Here is a 10,610-nt window from a genome sequence, read left to right on the forward strand (position 1 = left end):
ATATCTGACATAATTTCCCTTGATGCCAAATAATGGAATAAGTGTATTATGTGTTATCTAATCTAGCAGGACACTACCTGGTGATCCAAGGGATGGGGCTGTATTCCTAGCATCTGGCACAGGGCCTGGAACATGGAGACCACCATTAGTTTGTGTGAAAGAGATGTCTAAACTTAATCAAGAAGTAGTGAGTGTGGGGTGGAACAAAGATTTTTAGAGCCACATTCCCTAAGCTTAACCTGCAGTTCTACCATTGACTAATAAGTTATTCAAACTGTCTCTGCCTCTGTCCAATGGTTAAATAAACATATACATTATACTGAACTCATAAGGATGTGATGAGGATTAAATAACAAAATAACCACTCAACAGATGTAAACTGATGCACCTTAAAAAAATTATTTCATTGTCAGCTGTTCTATCACAAGGTCATCTCATGTGGCCCAAGGTCATTAATGAAGATGCAATGCCATCTGACCACCTAGCTGCTTTAGCCAGTGCCAGCCCAACAGATGGCAATGTTGGCCAAACAGCTCCCAGAAGAGCCCAGGAAAGGTGAATACTTCTGCTTCTTCCAGCTTTCCACTGTCCTCTTTTCAAGGTAGCACTGCCCCTGAGCCTCTAAGAAATGCAGTCACAGTGTTTGATAGATGTTGTACTTGTCTCAGATTGGAACCTATGTGTGTGGAGACCCATCCCCACATTGCTCACCAGTAAGAATAAAACAAGATTCTTTGGAGCCAGACCTGCTTCAAATCAAGGCATCATGAAATATCCTGATTTTTCTCCATTCCAGGGCAGAATCGGGGGCCAGCTGAGCCAAGCCCATAGGTTCAGCAGGCACAAAGATAGAGAGAGAGAGCAGAGGACAGCTTGGCAGATGATAAACCATGATAAGGGGCAATGGTGGCAGTAAGATGATGCTCCAGCTACATTTCCACAAGCCGACACCCAGTCAGGAAGCACTACTAAGAGTAGGGTGTTTCCAAGGATGCACGTGTACAAAGTACAAAGCAGTATTATTGATTTCATAGTTTTCCTGGACCTTTCTATGGTCTCCCTATTCCATCATTTTTACTGCTGCTCACCAAGCAGGTCCAGTTTTCCCCCTTCCTGGCACATGGAAGGGTTGCACTTGCCGCCCCCTTGTGGTTAGCGTGGGTAAGTGTGACTAGTTCTAGCCAATAAGCTGTGAGCAAAAGCGACAGGTGTCACTTCAAGGCTGAAGTATTTAATCACCAGTGTGAGACAGGCTAGTTTCCCTGGAATAGGTGCTGAGATGGAGCTTATTGGGGAGTGTTCTCAGGACCAACAGCTGCAAGAGGTGGGGAAACAAATTGGCAGAGGTAGAAAGTGAACACAGCTGTCCTTGCAGTAGAGGACCCGGCCAATCCCAGGGGAGCTCTGAGGCTAGAGTGGTCCTTCAGAGATGACCCTAATAGAGTCATCTCTGAAGAACCTTTGCGTTCCCAGGCGCCAGCTGCTCCCTAAAGGAGGATAATAATCTTGGGTGAGGTTGTTTCAGCTTCATCAATGTACTGAATTAAGGTGCTGACCCACAACAGGTAACTGCAGGCTGTGATTCCTAGGCTGCAGATGAACTTGTGCATCTGAGGGCACTAGTGAAGCTAGCTTCAGATTTGCCTGGCCAAAATTCTGCTGAGTCTGTCTCCAGCCAGGAGCTTGCAGGCATTCCCCAAGGTCCTGGGCTTTTGTCCTGAGCTATTCTACTGGCAGGCAGAGTGGCTCTAGCCAACCTCAACTGATTCTAGGTGGATGTGCCGAAAGGGCCAGTCCTCATCCCTTCCTACCTCAGTAGGGGAGGTGTTCGGAGTTGTAATAAGTTACAAATGTAACTTTCAGAGTCTTCTTAGGCCTTGAGGCTCATTTCTAGAAACCATAGAGGCTAGGAAGTTGGAAAGAAATTTGTCCAAAAAATGACATCTGAATTGGGATCTGTGGACTTCACTTGTATTGGGCAAGTAGCTTTTACTCCCCAACCTCCGTTTCTTCATCCATACAATAGGAATAACAACATTGCAACATTCCAAGGATTGTTGTAAAAAAAAATGATGTTACTTTTCCCCGCTACCTCTTACTCCACTCTACTCTCACAGAGTGTACATTTTACCAAAAATATCATGTTTTTGTTTAACAAAAATAGGAGAAAAGTCATTTTATTCCAGTGATAACAGGTTTCTGAAGAAGAAATCCATTTGTTTGTTTTGCCGTGTTCTCCCTTCAGCTTCCTAATGAGGGGTTTTTGGCTGATTGATTGATGGTGGCAACAAAATACTGAAGCTAAAATCCACCTCCCAACTACCCCTCCTCTACTTCCCCCACTACAGCCCTCCAAGAGCCCCAGCAGCTTTTGCAGCTGTGGGTTCCCCAGAAGCCATGTCTGTGTTCAGACACATTCCAGGTCCACATTCCTTTTCAAAGCACATCAGCCTGGCTGTGGAGCTGGTGGAACCATCACCCAACAGTCTGCAGCTGTTTCCTGAGGTTCCAGGGATTGAGACTTTCCTCTCATTGACTGATGTGGATGAAGACATGATTTCTGAGTGTGTGGAGGTGGCTGTGTGGGTGTGTGCAGTGCTTGTGTGTCATCTATACAGGCACATGAATGTGCGTGTGTGGAAAGGAGCAACTGGGATATCATCCCACAGAGATAATTTAGTCAAATCGTGGTACCCTTTAAATTTGCTGCTGTGATCAGGCATTTGAATAGAATAGTGATAAACTGGACAGATGTCCTTATGAGACTCAATAGTTATCAGGTGTGCAGGGGCACTTGATACTTGGAGAGCAGGGAGGGAAGTCCATCCTAGACAGCATTATAACATAACATAATGCTGAAGCTACACCCCCTCAACGTCTATAGCCTGCTAAAAACACCCAAGGTTATGACAATACACCATCCCATAATACCTGGATACCAAAAGTTGCATCCTTGATCTGCTTGAGCCATGAACCTGCTTTATGTTTCTTCATTGCCCTTTCTGTTATTTGGCCTTATACCATAAGTGGTTACTTGCATTATTGTCTCAATTCTTTACTCCTACCTGCATCTACACCTTTTACCCCTTGACTTTGGGTTTGGCCATATGAACTTGGTGTGGCCAATGGAATGAGGCAAACTGATAGGGTGCCAGTTAAAAGCCAAGGCTCCAAGGGGTCCTGTGCATTTCAGCTTCCTCTCACTAGGTTCTCTATCAATGCCTCAAAGGAACGTTCATGGACTAGATCACTGGTCGTAGGAGGACAGACAAGCACCTCCATGGACCCAGAGAAACTTGAGCAAAGCTAACAGAGCTTTGATACATAACAAACCATCCAGATCAGCTGACTCACAGGTATGTGAGCTAAAAATAAATGATTGCTCTAAATTTGGGGGGTTGTTTGTTATATATCAATAGCTAACCAATAATTACACTTTTGGTTTGTTGTCTATCTCTCCTACATCTGTCTTTTTGCTGCCGTGTGCTTAGCTTCTAGAACAGTGTCTGGCATATAGGAGGTGCTCAAAGGATTTTTGTTGTAAAGATAAATGGCTTCTGTATTGAACAATGCATGATGGTGGTATGAACCCCCCTACATGTATAGCCCTACCAGAAATATATCCTGATGGTGACAGTTCAGTCCTCCCACTTGGAAAGCATTCTGTAACCTTGACACTCAGCACTCACATGTAGCCATCTAGGTCAGCCTATGACAAGGCAAGGCCTTCTTACAATAGTCTCAACCAGGTTAGACATAGTAAGGAACATTCCACAGAGGCTAGTGTGAGCATGTAGGTGCTTGGAGATCTTCATTGAAGGACCCTTGGGATGTGACATCTTTCTGAATTTCCTTGATTTATAAAAAGTCCAGACATATAAGACTAAGACAGAAAGTGCTCCTTTGACTTTTGAGATACTGCACTAACATAGGGTCCTCTGTGAATATGTTTAATACAATCGTGACTTCCACAATAGCATGTAAATAAAGCCTGTAGTGACTTTTTTGCCACCTAAATTCAACTTGCCTAATTGTCTTTAAAGGTTTCAGTCCCCTTAAGTAGCAAATTTGGGCATTCAGACACCAATTTTATCCTATAAACTAGAAGCCATTAAGAGCCCCCTCTAGGTGTCTCCCTTACCCAGAATTAGTTACTGGGGTTATTTCTCAGCATCAGTTTCTCATAGTGTGACCCCTAGAACACATCAGCATCACCTCTGAACTTGTTGAAAATAAAAATTCATCCAATAGTCCTCTCCTTCCACCCACATAATCCAATATGGCTGTCTCCTAGAAAATCCTTAGCCTCCTTTGTGAATATTTACTGCAAAGTTACTGAAGCTGTCTCTGGCTGCTTTTCTCATGCCAGCATAATTGTGAGGCCATCGCTTAGCAATTACTTGGGAAATTTATTTACAATGCAAGGCAGATCCATGAATGTTTGTAGTGGATAAATTTACTTACAATGTAATCCAAATCTGCCAATACCTCTAGTAGATAAAATTGTGCTGCTCCTATAAAAAGCAACCCACCCGGTTAATAATTTCTGTGGTCTTTTATGAATAGACCAAGCTCAGGTCCACCATAATGAGTTGGGGAAAGTTAATCTGTGGAAGCAAGTTAAGCACAGAAAACTACATTTTAATGATTCTGAATGTGTGACAGCATGTCTGGATTTAACCAAATGAGCACCAGAAAAGACAAATCCAAGACTCTTTTGTTCCTTAAGCTGAGCTTTTTATTGAGTTAAAATGGTTGGTGTGCAATTTCCATGAGGTCAGGGAGGATTTCTGTCTTTCTCTCCCTTGGATACTCCTTACCCCCACATTGCCTGTCACTGAGTGGACATTTGGTAGATGTGAGCAGGATGCATCAATAAAAGAGTGCAGATGCATAGGAGAGGTCCTGCCTAGTCCTATAGGTCTTTTTGTCATACTTATACTGCAGCAAAACAAACTATCAAATAATACACCTCTAGTATCAGCATCTCCTAGAGCAGTGGTTTTCAAACTGTTGTCATATGTGTCCCCACCCAGTGGCAATACTCCACATGCAAATGTTAGTTGTCTATACTACTCCCATTTCTATTATATAAATCTCAAAAGCAAATATGCATTGAATAAAAAAATTCTCTTAGCACATGAGAGAAAAGGAAAACTCACCACAGTCCAGGAAGCCTTAAGGAGCTGTCTCCTGCCTCCCTCTCCAAATCCATTCCATTTCCACTCTCCCCTCTGCTCATTGTGCCCTGCTCTACTCTCAATCGTGAGACGTGCCAAGCTCTTCCCTATCCCAGTTCCTTTGCACACTCTAGTCACTCTTTAGGAAATGTTCTTTCCTCCTCTTCCAGGTCATTCTCAGACTCCCAGAAACTGTTTATATGCCACTTCTTTAGCGACGGAGCCATCTTTCACTAGCTCGTCCTTCATTCGCTGCCTTCCTTATTTGTTTCCTCCATTGCATTTTCTGTCATGTGTCACTTTTTTATTTATTGTTTGCTTCTCTTTGTGTTGGTTTTCCTTCCTAGAACATGAGTTTCATGATGCCAATTATATGTCTGTTAATTGGTCATTGCACTCCAGGACCTCGAAGCATGCCTGGTCCATGACAGGCACTTGATAGCCTTTTTTATTTTTATTTTAATAAATGAACAAACAGATGATCTTATAGCCAAGGAGAATATATGGATGGGTGGTTCTCTAGATGCTTTCATCTCATCAGGAATACCAAATAGTGGCTGATGGCTGATGACTGCAGGAATCTGCCAGGGAACCACTATACAAAAATATGGCCAAGACAAAGTATGTGCACACTTCAAGCCTTATCTTGCATAAAACGTAAGATTAAGGGTACAGGGGCTCTGCTGGTGGGCTAAGTAGACTACACTCCATTCTCTTTGCCAAGACCAAGCTCATATGGGGTGTGGGGAATAACAGGTGAACTGAGGAACCAGTTTTCCCAAGGTGAATCAGGAGAAGCTGAGGTGAGCTGGGGCACACCTAAAAAAGACATGGTAGAGTATTTTCAACACCATTTTCTCTTACTTAACAGGTCTGGATTTCATCTAAAGCAGCGGTTCTCTACCTGTGGGTCACGACCCCTTTGAGTGTTGAACGACCCTTTCACAGGGGTCACCTAAGACCATCGGAAAACACATATATAATTACATATTGTTTTTGTGATTAATCACTATGCTTTAATTATGTTCAATTTGTAACAGTGAAATTGGGGGTCACCACAACATGAGGAATTCTGTTAAAGGGTCGTGGCATTAGGAAGGTTGAGAACCACTGGTCTAAAGCCTTTTCAAAGTGCCAGGTTCTTGTTCATGTAATGAATCTATTGATTTACTTTTTGTCCCCAGGAGACTCTGAAGACCACAGAATGTCAAGAAAGAAGACAAAAAATTCTCGTTATTTGTCATGGAAACTGACGGGTGATGAGACAGGTCTCGGCATTTTCTCAGATGCTCATGGCCCAGTTATTATTCTTTTTTTTTTTGGGGGGGGGGGAGGTAAATAGTTGTTTATTTTAGGACTTACCTACTTTATTGCTCTCAGCTAACATGCCCTCCATGTCTGTAAATCACCCCTCTCTTAACAAAGAAAGTAGAGCAGGACAACTATTCATTCATTCATTTAGCAATTGTTTTGATATGAAGCAGAAAGATATTATAAAAAAAGAAGCATTTTTCTGTAATCAAGCCAAGCACACATAGGACTTCAAATTAACATCTATGCATTGATCTCTAGATTGCCAGCCCAATTTCTATATTGTTGCCAGAACAATTTTTAATTCAAGCAATAAGTATCAAGTATCTATTATGATCTAGGCATTATTTTACTCAGTAATGAATAAAAGCAACTTTGTTCCTGGCCTTTGTTCCTGTATCTGTCCTCAGTATATACATAAAAACTTCAGTGTCTCCCATTGCCTTGAAGTTAAAAGTCCAAATCCCTAACTTGGTATTCAGTGCCATACATAAAGATTCTACACAACTGTTCTGCTTTATCTTCCCCAACAAGGCTTAAGTACCAGCCATATAGAACATTCTATCATTTCATCCACCTCAAATAGGACTTCAAATTAACATCTAATTCACTGCACAGGATCTTTGTACATGCTACTTTCTAGGATTTCTCTTGTGCAGGCCAAAGTCAACTTGGTAGGCCGTACTTCAGCATTAGGGACCAACCACCTCAAATGCCACTTCCTCTAGGAAGTCTCCCCTGATATACCCCAGACTGGGTTAATTTCACTTAGAACATGTCAGTATTCATTTATTGGAGTCCCTTGGCATCATTGGCTTGAGGTAAGGAACCAAGTCTTATTCTCATATACCTCCTCAGTGATCCCAGTGCCAAGCACACATAGGATTTCAAATTAACATCTATGCATTGATACATGCACACATGATAAATAACCATGAGGGCTATGAGGTTTATTAAGTACCAAGCATTTTTCCAAGTACTTTACACTCAGGATTTTCTCATCAAATCCTAATCAGCAATACATAAAATATGAGTATTGCCTTTTACTGGTGACCAATGATAGGCAAACCTACCCTGGGTGGAATGGGGAGAAAGCATTGATCTGATAGTCTAAGTACCTGAGTCCTATGTGAGTTTCCATGGCCTATTTGTGCCATAGTGGAGAACAGATCAATATTCTCAAAGCCTTGGTTTCCTTTCCTGTTAATAAGCACAGCCTTTGGAATCAGACAGTCTAGGTTTAAGTTCCACTCTGTCACTTACTAGAAAAGGAATAATGCAAGCTTGAAGGATGGGGTATGCCATAGAAAGAAATAATGTAACTAACAGGTAACATAACTGGGCACTTACCCTGGGTATCTTACACCTGCTAGGCTCTTCAATCCTCAGAAAGTGGATATCACTATTATTATTATAAAATACCATCACTATGCTCATGATATCTGCAAGGTTGGGTGGGCAGCGCATTATCACTCAGTGCTAATCAAGAACACAGAGTTCATAGGATAGTAACCCATTCATTTTTTTCATTTATTCCTTCAGTCACTCAATCATTAAGAAGCACTGATTGTGCCTGTTTCCTGTGTCAAGCGAGCACTGTTCCAGAAAATAATGCTGAATATACAATAGTGAACAAAACAGATGAAAATCCCAGACTTCAAGGAACTTGAGTAGTCATGGGTTGGGGGAGGGGATAAACAACATTAAAAATGTAAGATAAGATTAAATGGTAGCAAGTGATCTGGTAAAATACAGTCAGAAAGGGGAGAGAGAGCATGGAAGACACTGAGAACTCCACACTAACATTTACTTCATTATTACTCTGAGCTAGCCATCATTCTAGGCCAGTGGTAGTCAACCTTCTGGCCCTTTAAATACAGTTCCTCATGTTGTGACCCAACCATGAAATTATTTTCGTTGCTACTTCATAACTGTAATGTTGCTACTGCTATAAATCGTAGTGTAAATATCTGATATGCAGGATAGTCTTAGGCGACCCCTGTGAAAGGGTCGTTTGACTGCCAAAGGGGTCGCGACCCACAGGTTGAGAGCTGCTGTTCTAGGCATTGTCCACATATGCACTCATTGAACCCTTCCAGCCACCCTCAGAGGTAAGTCCTGTTATTAGGATCTTGTTACAGATGATACAATGAGGTGAGATGCCTGGTACAGGGTCCCATAGAGAACAAGGGGCGGAGCCAGGACCTGAACCCAACCAGTTTGGTTCCTGAAGTCATTCCCTTAGCCATCGAAGGTATGCAGTAGCCTCAGTACAGGAGAACTTAGCTGGTCAGACTCCTTTCAATGCATGCTTGGAAGCCCCCTTCTTTTGTTTCTGCTCCCTTCTTCCTTTGCCTTCCCCCTGTTTCTTCCTTCCAGGTTTCCAGCTTCATTCAGCTATTCAAGGCCCGTGAGTCCCATCCTCCTCACACTGCAGAGCTGCCCTGCCCTGCAAGCTTCATGTTCAGAGTGGGACACCTGCAAACCAACACTGTCATCTGGAAGCTGTTGACCCCTGCCATGACTTAACGGGATGGGGTGCTAGACTAAAAGTCCCTTCTCCACAGGATTGAGAATGAGGGTGAATGAAGAGGGTTAGAGTGACAGAAAATCCTATTCTTGCATCATCTCCATTTTTCAAATGGGAAAAAAAAATCTTACTGTAGAAATAACCAAAGGAGCTAAGCTAAAGTTTGAATTCAGGGCTATTTGTACCCCAAGCTCTTAACCACTAGACCTTAATTTTAAAGAGCAGTTCTGTGCCAGGCAGAAAATAGGTATTTAATTAGAAACTGGCTTGAAGAATGAAGGGACAGATGGATTAGTGAATGAAATGCTCAAAGAAATGGGCAGATGTGCATAGGCACAAGAGCCAAATAAAATAATAAAGGCACCATGTGCATGAGAGAGCAACAAGGACCAGCACAATCTGTTTGATAAGGAGCTTTGGAAAAGCCCAGAACCAAACAGTCTTCACGAATACTGTTGCAAATATAAGTTTGCAATCTTGAAGTCGGGCAGACTTAGCCTGGCTTTTCAACTACAGTTTTGTGAGGTTCCTTGTAGGCTTTTTCTTTTTCTAGACAAGGACAAGTATGCTTAGGGAATAACTGGGGTAGAGGGGCACCTGATCAAGCTGAGAACAGCGCCTGGGGAAGGAAGATTGCACTCTTGGGAGAGGCAGAAATGCAAAGGTGACAGAGAGGGAATTGTGCTGCTAATCCCTCACACCGTGACTTTACCAGCTTCTAATCGCCTAATAGCAGGGCACATAATTGGCAGAAAAGATTGCCCTGCCCTTTTCACATGTGTCTGCAATTACTTTTCAAACTGGAGCGATAAGTGGTATGATTGCTTTCCTTCTTCGCCCCTGGGAGGCAGGGGGCCTTTCTCCTGCAGCTGTGATCAGCTCTGTGGGTCACAAGCGGAAGAGCCCCCTGCACCCCCACAAACTGCATCTTCCATCACTGAGGACTAAATCCCCAACTCCTTGCTAAGGTCTGACTTCATCTCCTCCCTCCTTTGCACACTGCTTCAAACCTGCCTCTTAGCTCTGCTCCATCATCCCGGATTTGTTCTTGTCCTAATTTTGTTTGCCACACCCTGTACCCATGTCTTCTCATATCTTCTTGAGGTCTTGGCTCACATGTCACTCCTCAAAAAAGCCTCCCATGAACACCCTTACTTAAAATATCTCTCTTCTATTCCCTAGCCCTGAGTCACACCTCACGTTCCTCTGTTTAACTTTCTGTATATCACACACCACAGTACGATGCCATGTCTTACTTGTGTCTGCTTACTGAGATGGACACTCTATGAGGAAGGACTTTGTCTTGATCATCACTGCATCCTCAGTGCCCTAAAGGAAGTCTGTAATCGTGTGAATATGCAACAAATCTAGTGAAATGACTCGTTTGCCAACTGAACCACACATGGACAGACAGTGGATCCAACACTGCAAATGCCCCATGTCCACGCAGTGGCTGTGTGCTTCATGAGTGCGATGAAATGATTTGGAGTGAAAGTTGAGAGCATGCACTCTGACCCATGGGGCCTGGCTTTACACCCCATTTCTGTCAATTAGAAACTATGTCCTGGGGCCTCTCCTGTACCAACCTG

The sequence above is a fragment of the Myotis daubentonii genome, chromosome 15 (genome assembly GCF_963259705.1).
Source record: "Myotis daubentonii chromosome 15, mMyoDau2.1, whole genome shotgun sequence".
In the NCBI taxonomy this organism is placed as follows: Eukaryota; Metazoa; Chordata; class Mammalia; order Chiroptera; family Vespertilionidae; genus Myotis; species Myotis daubentonii.